Raw genomic sequence first — 14,968 nt, 5'->3', positions numbered from 1 at the left:
GCTCTTTTTGCTCAAGGTTACTTTGATGATTTTATTATTATTTTTAATACAAATTTTAGTATTTTTTAAAGTTCTGTGAAGAATGTCATTGATATTTTGATAGAGATTGCATTGAATCTATATATCACTTCGGGTAGTGTGAACATTTTAACAGTATTGATTCTCCCAATCCATGGGCTTTCTGTGTATACTCTTCACTTTCTTATATCAATGTTTTATACTTTTCATTTTCTCTCTCGCTCTCTTTTAACATAAATTAACCCACTTATTATAGGCCAGGGATGTCTCAAATGACAGAGCTTCTACTGGTCTTTCAGTTTCTTCAGTCTTTTTGATGGCTAACTTGACAGTGATGGCATAAGTGGTGTTGTAGGTCCAGGAACCACAGTGCCAGGTCCCTACAGCTCTTCTCTTCATCCTGGTTTTGCCCCAGAAGAAACAATTGAATTTCGTGTGCTGGCTGATTTTCAGTTTCTTTTTCACCATTTTCTGAAGGGAGCCATCGTAGTGTATCCCCTATTTACCAACAATTCTAACCTTCTTGCTGTGTTTAGCCTTGTTGCATGACCTAGGTCTAAACCCAGAGAGCAGTACTGGGGGTCAAATCGAGGGCCTAGCACATGCTAGGCAAATGCTGTACTACTGAGCTACATTCCAAGCCCTTTCTGCTTTATTTTAAGATAGGGTCTCACTGAGTTTCCCAGGTTGGCCTTGAATTTGCAATTCTGTCTCAGCCAAGTAGCTGGGATTACAGGCTTATACCACCATGCTTGATGAGATTATGCTCTTCGTTGTAAAGATCTTTCACCTCTTTGAATTATTCCTAGGTATTTTATTTTTTATAGCTAATTGCAAATGGGATTGCTTTCTTGATTTCTAGTGTTCAGATAATCTGCTATTGGCTACTGATATTTGTATATTGACTTTGTATCCTGCAAGTTGGCTACATTTGCTTATTCCAATATTTTCTTTTTTGTGTGGATTATTATTATTATTATTTTAAATATAAGATTGTATAATCTGCAAACAATGACAATTTGACTTCTTTTCCAATTTGAATGCCCTTTTTTTCTCTTGCCTGATGCTCTTACTAGGACTTCTACTACCATGTTGAATAAAAATGGTAATGGTGAAACTGGGCATTCTTATTTTGTTCCATGTCTTAAAGAGAAGACTTTCAGCTTTTCCCCATTCAATATAATTAGCTGTCAGGTTACTATATATGGCCTTTATTCTGTCCTTATATGCCTAATTTATTCAGTGTCTTTATCATGAAGGGATGCTAATATTTTTCAAATGCCTTTTATACATCTGTTGAAATCTATTACATACATAGCCGCTCCAATATTGAGTGCAGATATATTTTTCATCTGGTTTTTGTGATCATTCTGTTAATGTGTTGTATCACACTTATTGATATGTATATGTTGAGCCATCCTTGCATCCCTGGTGTGAATCCCACTTTATGATGGTGAATAATCTGTTATGTGTTTTTTTTATTAGTGCATTGTAATTATACGTAATATTGGGATTTATTTTGACATAATCATGCATGTATAGAATATAATTCCCTCCATTTCAGTAGTCCCCAGCATTTCCTCTTTCCTTCCTCACTCCCCCTTTTCGTTGCCTTCTACTCTACTGGTCTTCCTTCTATTTATGGATTTTTTTTTAAAAGTAGTGATTTATAAATATATATAAAGGTGAAATTAATGTGAGTAATGTTTTTGATGTGCTGTTGGATCAGTTTACTACTTTTTTTTTAAATGGGGGGTGAGAATTGAACCCAGTGCCTCACACGTGCTAGGCAAGCGCTCTCCCACTGACCTACGACCCCAACCCAGTTTACTAATATTTTGTTCAGGATTTTTACATCTGTGTTCATCAAGTATATTGGACTATAGTTCATTTCTTTCTTTCTTGTGTTCTTGTCTGGTTTTGGTATTGGGTAATGCTGGCCTCATAGAATATGTTTGAAAGAATTCACTACTCTTCAGTTTTTTGGAATAATTTTAGGAGAATTGGTATTAGTTTTTCTTTAAATGTTTGGTAGAACTAGCCATGAAGCTGTCTGGTTCTGGACTTTACTTTGATGGGAGACTTTTTTTTTTTTTTTAACTGATTGAATCTTGTAACTCATTATTTGTCTATTCAAGTTTCCTTCTTTTCTTGACTGAGGACATTGAGCCCAGGACATTTTACCACTGAGCCACATCTTAGTCTTTTTAATTTTTTATTTTGAAACAGGGTCTTCTTAAGTTGTTTAGGGTATTGCTAAGGTGCTGAGGCTGGCCTCAAACTTGTGATCCTCCTACCTCAGCCTCCCAACTTTCTGGGAACCACCATGCCCATCTCAAATTTTCTATTTCTTCATGATTTAGTCTTGGTAAAGTGTACATGTCTAGGAATTTGTGCATTTTTATAGGTTTTCAAATTTGTTGGTGTATGGTTTTCATAACAGTCTCAAATAGTCCTTTGTATTTGTGTGATAGCATTTGTAATGTTTCCATTTTATCTCTGATTTTACTTAGTCTTCTCTCTTTCTTAGTCTAGCTAAGGGTTTGTCAATTTTGTTTATTTATTTACTTTTTTTGAAAGAACCAGTTCTCTGTTTTGTTGATTGTAGATCAACAAATAGTCATTTGTATTTGTGTGATAGCATGTATAATGTTTCCATTCATCTCTGATTTTACTTAGTCTTCTCTCTTAGTCTCGCTAAGGGTTTGTCAATTTTGTTTATTTATTTATTTACTTTTTTTGAAAGAACCAGTTCTCTGTTTTGTTGATTGTAATTGTTTTAGTCTCTTTCTTTTATGTCTGTTCTGATCTTTTTTATTTCTTCTAATTATTTTTCTTACTTTGTAGTTGCTTGAGGTACAGTAATAGGCTATTTGAGATATTTCTGCTTTTTCATGTAGGTTTTGATTGCTGTAAACTTTCCTGTATCCCACAGATTCTGGTATGTTGCATTACCATTTTCATTTGTTTCAAAGAACCATCCCTCTTGGTTTCTTCATTGATTCATTGGTTGTTCAAGAGTAAGTTGTTCAATATCTATGTATTTGTGTAGTTTCCAGTTTTTCATATTATTGAATTCTGGTTTTATTGCATTGTATGAAAAGATGCTCAGTATGATTTCAGCTTTTTAAAACCTGTTGAGACTTTTTTTGGTGACCTGTCATCTGGCCTATGCTGGAGAATGTTCCACATGCTGATGAGAACACGTATTCTGTAGTTGTATGGAATGTTCTCTGTATATCTGGTAGATTCATTTATCTGGTCAAGGATATGATTTAACTCTGTTGTTTCTTTGTTGAATTTATGTTTGGATGATCTGTCCTCTTGTATAGGAGTCTACCTCTTACTTTAGATCTATAAGATTTGCTTTATGTATACTGATGCTCCAATATTGGGTGCAAATATATTTCGAATTATATTTCCTCTTGCAGAATTACCCCCTTTATCATTATATAATGACCTTCCTTGTTTCATTTTTTTAAAAAAATATTTTTTAGTTGTTTCACATGGCCTTTATTGTATTTATTTATATGTGGTGCTGAGAATCGAACCCAGTGCCTCACACATGCTAGGCAAGTGCTCTACCACTGAGCCACAGCCACAGCCCCCCGCCCCCCCCCCCCCCCCCCCCCGTTTCTTTTTATTGCTTTGGATTTAAAGTTGATTTTATTTAAATATGGTGATTTCTACATTTTGATTCCACTTGCATGGAATGTCTTATTCTATCCCTTCATTTTCAGTCTATATATCTTCAGAGGAAGTGAGTTTCTTATAAGCTGCATAATAGTTGGGTCTTGTTTTTTCATCCATTTAATCAAAACCATCTTTTTTATTTTTTCCCAGTGCTGGGGATTGAACCCACGGCTTCAGGCATGCTAGGCAAGCACTCTACCATTGAACTACCCAGCAGCCCACTCTGATTTTAATTAGATAATTGCACATATTTACATTTAAAGTAATTATCATAGACAAGATCTTAATATCGCCATTTTGTAATTTATTTTTAATATTATCATAGTTCATTTCTTACTCTTACAGTCTACTTTGGTAGTTAATTGATTTACTCTCCTGATTCCATATTCATTATGGAATGAACTTTGTGGTTACCTTGAATCTTTAAAAATATATCATTGATGATAATTAACTATTTTGAAATGATCGAAACTTAACATGATTGTAAAGTTAAGAAACAAAGAAGGAATATATATTAACCAAAACTCTAGATTTCCATTTCTTCCCATATTTTGAATTTTTATGTCCCATTTCACATCTTTCTATATTGCTTATCTCTTAACATTGTTATGTTATTTAATTGTTTTGTTTTTAGTCTTCCTACCAAAGATATGAATGGTTTAGAGCATTCTGAATTTGTATACTTTCTCTTACCAGTGAGTTATATACCTTCCAATGTTTTCTTCTCATTAATGTACCTTTCAGTTTGAAGGACTCCCTTTAGTATTTCTTGTAGGCCAGGTCTGATGGAGATATATTCTTTTAGATTTTGTTTGTCTGGGAATGTATTTATCGCTCCTTCATTTCTAAAGGATGACTTTGCTGTGCAAAGTATTCTCAGTTGGCACTTTTCCCCCCTTCATATCACTCTTGGCTTGTGAGGCTTCTGCTGAGAAGTCTGCTGTCAGGTAGGACACTTAAATGTCTTGTTTTCTCTTGCTTCCTTGAGAACCTTCTCTTTATCTTTTACCTTTGAAAACTTAATTATAATATGTCTTGGGGTAGACTTGGTTGAATTAAGTCTGACTGTTACCCTTGATATTTCTATCCTTGGATATAATTTTTTTTTCCATTGGGAAAGACCATATGTAAAGTATTTATTTTAAAGGTAGCAAAGCAGCCTTAAATTCTTCACCTGACAGTTGGCCTGTACTAGTTACCATTTGTTTTTTTTCTAGTGCCTTTCCATTTGTAACGTCTTCCCTTCTTTCACCATTGTGCTTAAGGTGGGCCACAAAGTAAGTTAGAGAGAAAACAACAAACTAGTTTTCTTAAATTTCATTCTTCGAGAAGCCTGCAACAGTATACCTTTTGAGAAATTCAGGCTTTTTGTTTTTTGGAACTGGGGATTAAACCCATGAGTGCTTAACCACTGTGCCACATCCTCAGCCCTATTTTTGTATTTTATTTAGAGTCAGGGTCTCACTGAGTTGCTTAGGGCCTCACTAAGTTGCTGAGGCTGGCTTTGAACTTGGCAATCCTCCGTCTCAGACTCCTGAGCTGTTGGGATTTTAGATGTATGCTACAACACCTGGCAAATTCATGCATTTTTTTTTTTTAAAAAGAAATTTGCTCTACAATGTACAAAAATTATGTAAGAAATGAAAATTAATTAGAAAACTGAAGAAGTATCTTCCTACAAAAGTATATTTTCTTTCAAGTCATCTCAAGATTAAAAAAAAAAATCTCCAAGTAATGACTCTTCTTTATTCTATATACTGGATATTTGTATCCTTTAGGTTTGGGGGGGAAGTTTTTTTGTTATGATTTCTTTGAATAATCTTTCTATTTTTTTGGCATTCTCAAATACCTCTTGAACCCCAATAACCCAACTATTTCCTCATTTAACACTGTCCCAAGATTCCTGTAAACTTTCTTCATTCTTTTTTCTCCTCCATCTGTGCAATTTTGAATAACCTGTTTGAACTCATTCATTCTTCTGTTTGCTCTATACCACTACTGATGACTTATCACATTTAAAAATTTTGCTTGGTGTTTTCTTTGACTCAATGATTTTTTGAAATTGCTTCCATTTCTTTGTTAAGTTTCCTGGTTAGAGTATTACGTATTTTTTTCTGTGTTTTCTTGAAGCTTGTTGAGCTTCAGGAAAACATCTGTTTTAAATTCTTCATCTGAGAGTTTGTCCATACTGGTAACCATTTGGTTGGTTTCTAGTGCCTTATTTTGACCTTTAAATGAGGTCATGATTTCTGGAAAGCCCTTTATGCTTGGTGTGCAATGTCATCAGGGCACTGAAGGATTAGGTATTTATTCCAGTCTTGGTCATCTAACTTTGACTATGCCTGTCTTTCCAGAAATTCTAAACTGGCTACTTATTTTCTCTGAGCCTGTAGTCACTTCTGCTATTTTAGCCTAGATAGCACTAGTGCAGGTGCAGGTTTACCACCAGGCCCACTGTAGGTGTGTTGTTATTGTTTCAGCATAAGAGGGTGATCCAAGCACAGGTTTGTCTCATATCTGCATTTGGTTTGTTGCTGGACATGAACCAGGGTCATATTTCAAAAGGGTAGTCCTTATTCCCAGGTCTCTCCTTGGGGCTTGGGTAGGCTCAGACACCTTTTCCACAGCCATCAGCTTATGATCAGGCACTGTGGGATTCTTTCTGGCTCTGGGCAGAATTACCCTGCCTGAACCATCCTAGGTTTCTGTGCCATGCCTGTGGCCATCAATACTATGAAATCTTACATACCCTGAACCCATAGCCTGCCATGACTGGTACTTCCCAGGGCCAGGACAGTAGTATGGGTTGCCTACTGCTGAGGTAGACTTGTGGCCCAAGACTGCTGCAGCCTGCCACCAGTAGTGGAATAGAAATCCAGTAGACTAGGGCTGCATGTCTCTGCCTTGCACTGGGCCTGTTACTGAGGCTCTGTCTGTGGGCATTGGTCTGGGGTTGGGCTCATGATCTATCCAGTATTAAGTTTCACCAGCCAAGCTCTGACTTCTAAGGAACCCTATCCTACTGCCAGTAATGAAGTCTTGCTCCATGCTTTTCTGTCAGAGGTTGGAGTAGTGTTGGTGGAGGTAGTCTTTTGGTTACCAAGGTTGACGTTAAGCTGGGTTGTGCCTTAATCTCACAGGCACAAGGACCTGCACACTCTCAGGGGTGCAGCCAAGATTCATGCCATAGTTGGTAGCGATGCAGACTGAAGTACATGTGTGTCCCACAGGGATGCAGGTCTCTGCTGGTGCTGGCACAAGTCTGGAGGCTCCATCTTTGGCCTGAGGATAGTTGTATTGCCCAAGGTTGAGGGGTAGGGATGGAGCAGTTCTTTGGCTGCCGAGGCTGATGCTAAGCTTGGTTGCACCTGAGTCTCACACCCTCAGGGACCTGCACAATCTGAAGAGGGGAGCCCAGACCCACTCTAAGGCTGGCAATGAGGCAGTCCCACCTGCATGCAGTTTTCCATTTGATGATATGGGCAGGTCTGAGGCTTCTCGGTGAGCTCTGGCCTATGTTTGGGGCTTTCAGTTTTAACTGAGTGCTGTGTCTCACTGTGCTGGGCCTGGCACTAGACTCCAAGATAAAGCCCTGTGCTTATATTGGTGCCCTGATCCCAGCAGATGGAATTTTGCTCACTCTTCCTGGACCCTCCTCCAGGTTGGAGGAGTAGTGGTGGAGCCAGTCAGCCTCCTGGATAAGGCAGTGTCAGCAGCTCAGCTGAGCATAGGCTTGGCGAGAGGGGTTGTGGGGCTGAGATGGTACTGTTTCAAGTCTAAGTCCTGGACTTAATTCCCTCTCTGTTCCCAAAGCAGGAGGCATCCCACTCCACCTGCACTGTGCTGCTTGGAGAAGTGAAGCAGGCAAATGTTTCCTTACTGTTATCTTCATCTTTTCTTATATTATGCTGTCTTCCTTAGCTCTTGTGAAGATAATTTGATGTGTGAGTAGCTATTCAAATTAGTGTGTTTGAGGGGAGATAGTTGCTGAAGGATCTCAGCTGCCATCTTGCTTTACCTCCCTCTGATTATTTTAAGATTGCAAGTGCTCCCAACTGCACTACGACATTGTGTTCCTTCCTTCCCTTAAAGACATTTAGAGCCTAGAGACAGACAACATTAAGAGATACATAACTTCAGAGCTCCTTGTCTCTGCACCTGTTTCTCCAAAATAAGTTTTCCAGTTATTTGACTGGTTTGCCTGTCATGGGTACATTAAGAAGGGTAGGGAGAAAAGGAGGTGGGGAAGAGAGAACAGGAGGGAGAGCTCAAGGAGAGAGAGGGAGAACTGGGATCAAAAGGAGTCAGAGAAAACTAATTTGTCCTTGTACTGTCATCCCAGAATGCCAGGCAATATATGAGGAGTGTCCTAAGATAATAAGACTGAACTTAACTGTTACCATACAAATCAGAGCAAGATGGCTGTGAAAAAGAGATGGAGGGTGAAAGTGGAGGGAAGGCAGTCTGATCTCTCAATGATAAGGGTTTTCTGCTCTCCTTTCCTGTCCCTGCTGGATCTCTCCAGTCAGGGGAACAAGCATGCCTGTCTTGCTGTAGGTGCAGTGAAATTCCTATCAGTTACCCAAACTCCAAGCCTTGTTTCCTGAAGTTACTATTCCAGGGTGGGTTTGCCAATTCCTCTTCAGTATTCCAGCCTCCACATGAGTCATGTACACCTGTTTAATCATTTACTCCTCATAGGTGCCACCATTCCTCATTTTTACAGATGTTAAATTTGATGAAGATTGTGTAACTAGTAGATATTGAGATTATGTAACTAGTAGATATTAAGTCTGATTAATTCCAAAGCCTGCTCAGCCTAGGTGTGCATGCACCTGCCTCCTCAGCGCCTGGGAGGGTCAAGGCCTGTCTACATAGATTTCTAGGGCTGGAGAGATTGATCTCTAGGCGAAACTTGGCTGGAAGTATTCAAAAATGAAAATTGCTACACTGTAGATTTGAGCAGCAAGAGTGGTTCCTCATAAGAGCCCCAATACTGCTGTGTCCCCAGTTTATCGATAATTGCTAATTTTAGAACTCTGATCATTCTAACAATAAAAGTGGGAGTGGGTACTGCTATTGCTACATGTGTTTCAAGGATAATCTCTGGGAAATAGTTTGGGAATTAGAAACAGAATCCTAATAAATAGGCACTTTACTCAATCTTCAACCTACTTTCCTCCTCCTCCTCACCCCTGCTCCAAGGCAGCCTGGTGGTTTTTGTAGCAAGGCACACAATGAAATCCCAGTCCAATCTCCTACAGCTGTGTGACCTTGGCAAATCACTTCTGAGTTTACTTTTCTTCTAATGGGGATAATTCTACCTGTTTCATGGTTATATACTCAGATTAAAGAAAAACTAAGCACACAGAGCTAGCACACAGTCTGAAGTGAAATAGGTGCTAGAACACATTTGCTTCTTTTTCCCCAACAATGGTAAGTGGCAGAATTAGGAATCAGACTGAGATCTGGATTTAAATCCAGTGTTTCTTAGACAAAATGTTGCTGTAAATAAAAGGACAAATAGCTGTCTTTGCTATGAGGCAGTCTGCCATTATTTTCCCTGATTATTAATCCTCACAACAGTCTTGTTTTTCAGGTAAGGACATGGAAGCTTGGCAAGGTGAAATGAATTGGCCAAGGCCCAGAGCTGGTCATGGCAGAATCAGGAATCAAACGTGTATATGAACCCTATGACCCAGGCCCTCTCTGCTGTCTGGGCTGTCTCCCCAGTGAGGGCCACCTGGAATATTGAAAAAGTATCACACTCAGAACTTTAGGGACAGCTTCAGTGGCAGCTGACTGCTTCACAGTTTCTCAGAAGCCTTCTATATTCCTAGCAGCAGAGCTACTTCACTATAAAAATTATAACTGTGAATTTGAGTTGTGATACCCCCAGTTTTCCTAGGACCCAGATTTCCTGAGAAACCTAAATATCAAAGGTTCCAAAAGTACCAGAAAAGCAAAGGGCACTTGAGGCCAATGACCATCATAAGAAGAAAAACCCTGTCCCTTAACTTTAGCATGGAGACCTGCCAAGATTTAGGGTAAATCCATTCATCCCTTTGGCTTACCAGCAAGAGACCAAATGGTGTCTCTTTTGTATTCAACAAATTGAATTTGAATACTAGCACTGCTTTACATGAATATGAATATGAATGTTTTGTGTAGATTACGCATAAATTTTATGTCAACTGAGGTAATCTAAATACTATTCCTAGTGTTTAGAATAGAGTGCATTGATTTACCCACTTCAACAGTTATCAGGCCTTGAAAAGAGCCTTCAGTCTCCATAATCATACAGGCCCTTTCAGGGAGTCCTGCCCAGGTATTCTGTTTACCCCACTTGTTTATCTGTCCTATGTGGAGCCTCAGAAAGCTGAGATGGAATACAAGATGAGCCTGAGGGCCAGATTACTTTGGTTATTGTTTTTCAGTGCTTACATTCTATTATCTGGTGAGTTTTAATTTTTCAAATTGAGTATTCTAGGCACATTATCTCTGTAATCAATGGTCCTTCTCTATATTTCAGCCCACCATAGTGAAACCTAACTTTGAGGTTAAAACTTGATTCCCTGCTTTTGCTGGGGTCTGTGTAAGTTTGCAGGTTTCTGCAGATGAGAAGTGTTGCCACAGACCTCAGCAGCTCACTGTCAATTTCTTCTTTCTGGGTTCTTATCTCGTGAATTTAAAGAATGAAAACCACAGACCAGGACCAGTAAGTGTAAGAGTAGGATTTATTGGAGAATAGAAGAAGGAACAGAACTCTTGAAGTGTAGGAGGGGACCCAAGAGCAAGTTTTCTTGTGCTGTTGGTCCAAAAATATGCTAATTAGGGTTTGGAAAAGTAATACTATTGGTTATCCCTGAATCCCATTCAGGTTTGCCTTACTTACATTTTCTCCCCTGGGAAAGCAAGAAATTGAAGTCATTTAATTGTGTATGCTCAGTGGGGGTCTGCAGAGCTGTGGGGAGTGGTTGATTATACTGGGTCCAGGCAGAGCCATGATGGTATGACAGATCAGTGTGCCTTGGCTCAGCATGGCACTGGACCACCCTGCCTCAGGCCTGCTGTGCTTCAACCCCACGCTGGCCTAGCAGGCTCCAAATGGCTGGGACCCATGCTTGGCACCTGCACTCCAGCCCTCTATGCTGTGGCTCTGCTGCTCCACCCATCCCCTGCCACTTCTTGGCAGGGATCAGTGGATTGGCTGCACAGCTTGGTGGCCAGGAAGCCATGTCAATAATATGACCATGTCCTTTAAAGGTCAGCTAAAATATCACTTCCTTCATGTGGATTTTTCTGATCCTAGAGATGTTTGGGTACTTCATCCTCTGAAGTACTTCAACACTTTGTCCATCCTGACCTTATGCGCAAAATTGATTTCTTATACTCCCAATAAATCTCTCAAGGTCATGCTGAAACCAGAATTTGAGATGAACCTGATTCTTTGCTTCTGCTGGCAGGTAGGTCCATGTAAGCTGCAGGCCTCTGCAGCCTAGAAAGCCCTTTTTAGTGTTAGTGACTAATCATAGCAGGGAATGCCTGCTGGCATCAGCTTCAAGGGTCACAGCCAGCAAAGCCTGATTCTTCTCCACTTCTATGGAGTGGCTATTGCAGCTCTTAGTGTTGCAGCTCTAAATGGTGGTTATGCCCTCCAGTGTTTCAGGAGACAACAGCAGCTTATTGCCAACTTCTTTCCAGGTTCTTGTCTCCCAGATCCAAAGAATGAAATTCATGTAACAACAGAAGGCAACAGTGAAAGGAATAGGATTTATTCAAGTGTGAAGAATGGAAACAGAGCTCCTAAAGGGGTAAAAGGGGATCCCATAGTATGTTGGTGCTTAAATGTGTTGGTCTAGGGGTTTATATGGCATTGAGTTAATACTATTGGCCCAAATTTATGCCAATCAAGATTTGGAATAGTGCCAATGCTATTGGCTAGCCCTGCAATCCTGTTCAGGTCTGCCCTGCTCCCATTTTCCCATAGCTCATCAGAAGTGGGAGGCTGACGTTCTTGGATGGACTGCTAGTACTGTGTGGAGTGGGCATCTTCACTGGCCTGGGCCTGGATGCCTCAGGCAAAACAGGTTGGTGAGCCCTGGCTTACCTCAGCCCTGGCTTGCTTCAGGCTCATATTGGCCCATGCTAGCTGTTCCACCTCTAGGCTTCCTGGGCTGCTGCTTCACCACTGCTTCTAGGGTGGGGAGTAATGGGGCTGGCTGTGTGGCTCAGCTGCCAGGGAACCATGTATATCTCATGTCCCATTCATCTTGTTCTCAGGATGTTTTATATCCTTGCATATAATAAGTGTTCAATAAATAGCCAAATCAAAAGCCAAGGGACTGAAAAAGTTCCAGTCTTATATTTCAGAGTGAGAGATTTAATACTTCTAGACTTGCTTAACCCACTGGACTGATTTCCTGCTAGTTATTCTTCAGGAACATTCATGGACGTGCTGTTTCCTTAAGTCTCTAGGACTATGCCTAGAGTTAACTTTGGGTAAAATTATTTCCTTTGGATGTTAGAGGAGTTGGGGAACTAGATATGGTACCATCATTGTATTCTCTTCAGAGCTAACAGGAAGATCGCTGAGAAAAAGAGAATATAGCATGTGAGAAGTGCTGAAGCTCAGATGCAAAGCCAACTATGGGATTCAGGTCTCTTTTGAGACAGGGTCTTGCTCTCTTGTCCAGTCTGGTCTCCAACTCCTGGGCACAAGTGATCCTCCTGCTTCAGTCTCCCAAGTAACTGGGACTATAGGCATATGCCACGGTGCCTGGCTACTGTAACTCCTTTTTGTTTTTTAGTTTTAAATTTCTTTAATTCTTGTTTAACTATACACTTGGTTTTTTAAGTCTTATTTTATTGGTTCTTTTTCACTATATACAACATTAAGATTCAGTTTGACATAATTATAGAACATGGAATATAATTTACTCTAATTCAGTTCCTAGTACTTCCCCTTTCTCTCCCCTCTTCCCTCCCTAGTCTCCTTCCCTCTATTTTACTGATATTTCTGCTATTTATAGTTTTTTTTTCAAATTGGTGTCTTGTGAATGTACATTGATGGTGAGATTCACTGTGGTATATTCATAGGTCAGATTCATTCCACTGTTCTTCCCTTATCCTGTTCTTCCTCTCTCTCCTTAATCTTCTTCATTTAGTTCACTGATCTTTCTTCTATTTTGATGGAACCCCATACCCCTCTTTACTCACTCTCTCAGTCTCTTTTCCCCCTTATTTTGGACTAGCTTCTGCATATCAGAGAAAACATTCTAAGGTCTTTCTCTTTGTTGTTGTTGTTATAAACATATAATATGGAATACTTCACATATTTGCATGTCACCCTTGCACAGGGGCCATACCAATCTTTTCTGTTTCAGTCCAACTTTAGAATATGTGCTGCTGAAGTGAGCACTCTAAGGACTTACTCTTGATGAAGACCCAGCACTAAACCTGATCTCAAGAGAATTAAGGACTTTCTTCTCAAATTCTTCCATGGATGTAGTAAAGGTCTTGGCAGTTGGAATTTTGTCTTTACTCTGATGCCTAGGCTTAGAAATAAACCAACAAAAAAGTCAATTTTTAAAAATGAGTTGGTTCTTTAGTCCAGCACCTAACTTCTAAAGAGAAACTAGCCAAGATATGCTTGCCTGGAATGAGGTAAGAGGAGAGAGTGGCACAATGTTTTGATGAGTCTTCCAATGAGCTTTCTGGGCCTTCCTCTCACATCTTGGTCATTTCTTGCAGATGGCTAAGGGTCAGTGAGTCCTCTTGATATGGAAGAAAACAGCATTTTCAGTAATTAGTGAACCATATTGTGGAGGCACCTGGTTCCAAAATCACTCACATCAGCAACCCCAGGTCATTCAGCCATTGATTTACTCAGGTCATATCTGCAAGCCATAAAGTTGAATCTTATGATTTTTCTTGTGATATTTCTTTTTTTCTTTTGTAGTTGGACACAATACCTTTATTTTATTTATTTTTATGTGGTGCTGAGAATCAAACCCACCCCCTCAGACATGCTAAGCGAGTGCTCTACCACTGAGCCCCAGCCCCTCTTGTGATATTTCAAGTGGCGGTGTCCACCTTGGCCCAAAGGCCTAAGGAATCAGAGCCTGATCTGCTAATCAGAGAAGATTGACTAGATTGGCACAAGTCATGCTGCCTCTATGCTTCTGTCTTTATTTCAGCTCTAAACTCTGTACACTGAGAGTGGGATAGCCAGTGGATCATGAGGGTGAGGAGACTGGGGCGATCCAAGATGGTGATAAAAGACTCCAGGACATGAACCTGCTCATGAATGATGGCCAAACCTGACAGTGGCTTAGGTGGGGAAATACATCCCACACAGAAGAAAAGCATGGAGCCAAGACTTGCACAGCACAAGCCCAGTTAGCTTTGATGGGAGGGCAACTTTTATGGAATCACAGAATATTAGATCTGAAAGGTATATTAGAGCTGGTTTGGTCAGGTTCCTCCCTTAACAGAAGAGGAAAGCAGGATCTATACATGACGGATTGGCTCTATCACAAGTGGGGCTTAGTAGTGAAGTAAAGGCTCTTATCTAGGATGATGGGAAGTGGCAGGGTGGCAGGCAGAGTGGGGCATCAGATTTGAATGGCCTGGTCTAGCAGAGCCACACTAGACACCAGGAGGACTGCAGGTGGTAGTTCCATGGATGTGTGAATCTTCCCTAGGTCTCTTTAAGAGATATCAGAAGGGAAAGGGAGAAACCAGAAGGATAGTGCTGTTAATAGAGCCAACTAAGGACAACTTACTCAGAAATTTCCACCTATGAGTGCTAGTTTATAAACCAAAATTTTAACCTACCCATAGGTGAAGCTTGGAGCACTTATGTTATATCACTGTTCAAAAGACTTGGTGAACTAATATATCCAGAGACTGTACCAGGCCTTAGAAATGCATCCGATCAATGTTAAGCACAGAATATAGGTAAAAAATAATGATTATAATTCAGTGTGGCAAGTATAATGGAGGATTACAAGAAAGATACAGGACATTGAACTTAGTCTGTAAGGAGTCAAGAAACTAATGAGAATGTGATGCTTAGACCAAACTTTGGAAGATGAGGATCAATTGGTCTTGGCTACATAGATGAGCAGCAGTGGTGAGAATGGGGAGGGCATGTGTAACAGAGAGAGCAGATTAGCTTATTTTTTACAGTATCCTTTTGATTCAGCTTCCTGAACTGCAAAAATTAGGACTTCAAAAACAGTGTTTGTAATTT

General features: G+C 40.0%; 1 non-coding gene and 1 pseudogene across 1 annotated transcript; both read right to left on the bottom strand.

The window, feature by feature from the left end:
* Positions 1-302: 302 nt before the first annotated feature.
* On the bottom strand, positions 303-5,898 carry LOC114085209 (large ribosomal subunit protein eL43-like; annotated as a pseudogene).
* A 7,127-nt stretch (positions 5,899-13,025) lies between these two features.
* On the bottom strand, positions 13,026-13,132 carry LOC114085352 (U6 spliceosomal RNA). Its single transcript, XR_003581456.1, has one exon. It is a non-coding gene; the product is annotated as a U6 spliceosomal RNA (small nuclear RNA).
* Positions 13,133-14,968: the final 1,836 nt, after the last annotated feature.

This window comes from Marmota flaviventris, chromosome 1, assembly GCF_047511675.1.
Source record: "Marmota flaviventris isolate mMarFla1 chromosome 1, mMarFla1.hap1, whole genome shotgun sequence".
NCBI classification, from domain to species: Eukaryota; Metazoa; Chordata; class Mammalia; order Rodentia; family Sciuridae; genus Marmota; species Marmota flaviventris.
The sequence above is the reverse complement of the archived record's forward strand: the minus strand, read 5'-3'. Positions and strand labels throughout refer to the sequence as shown.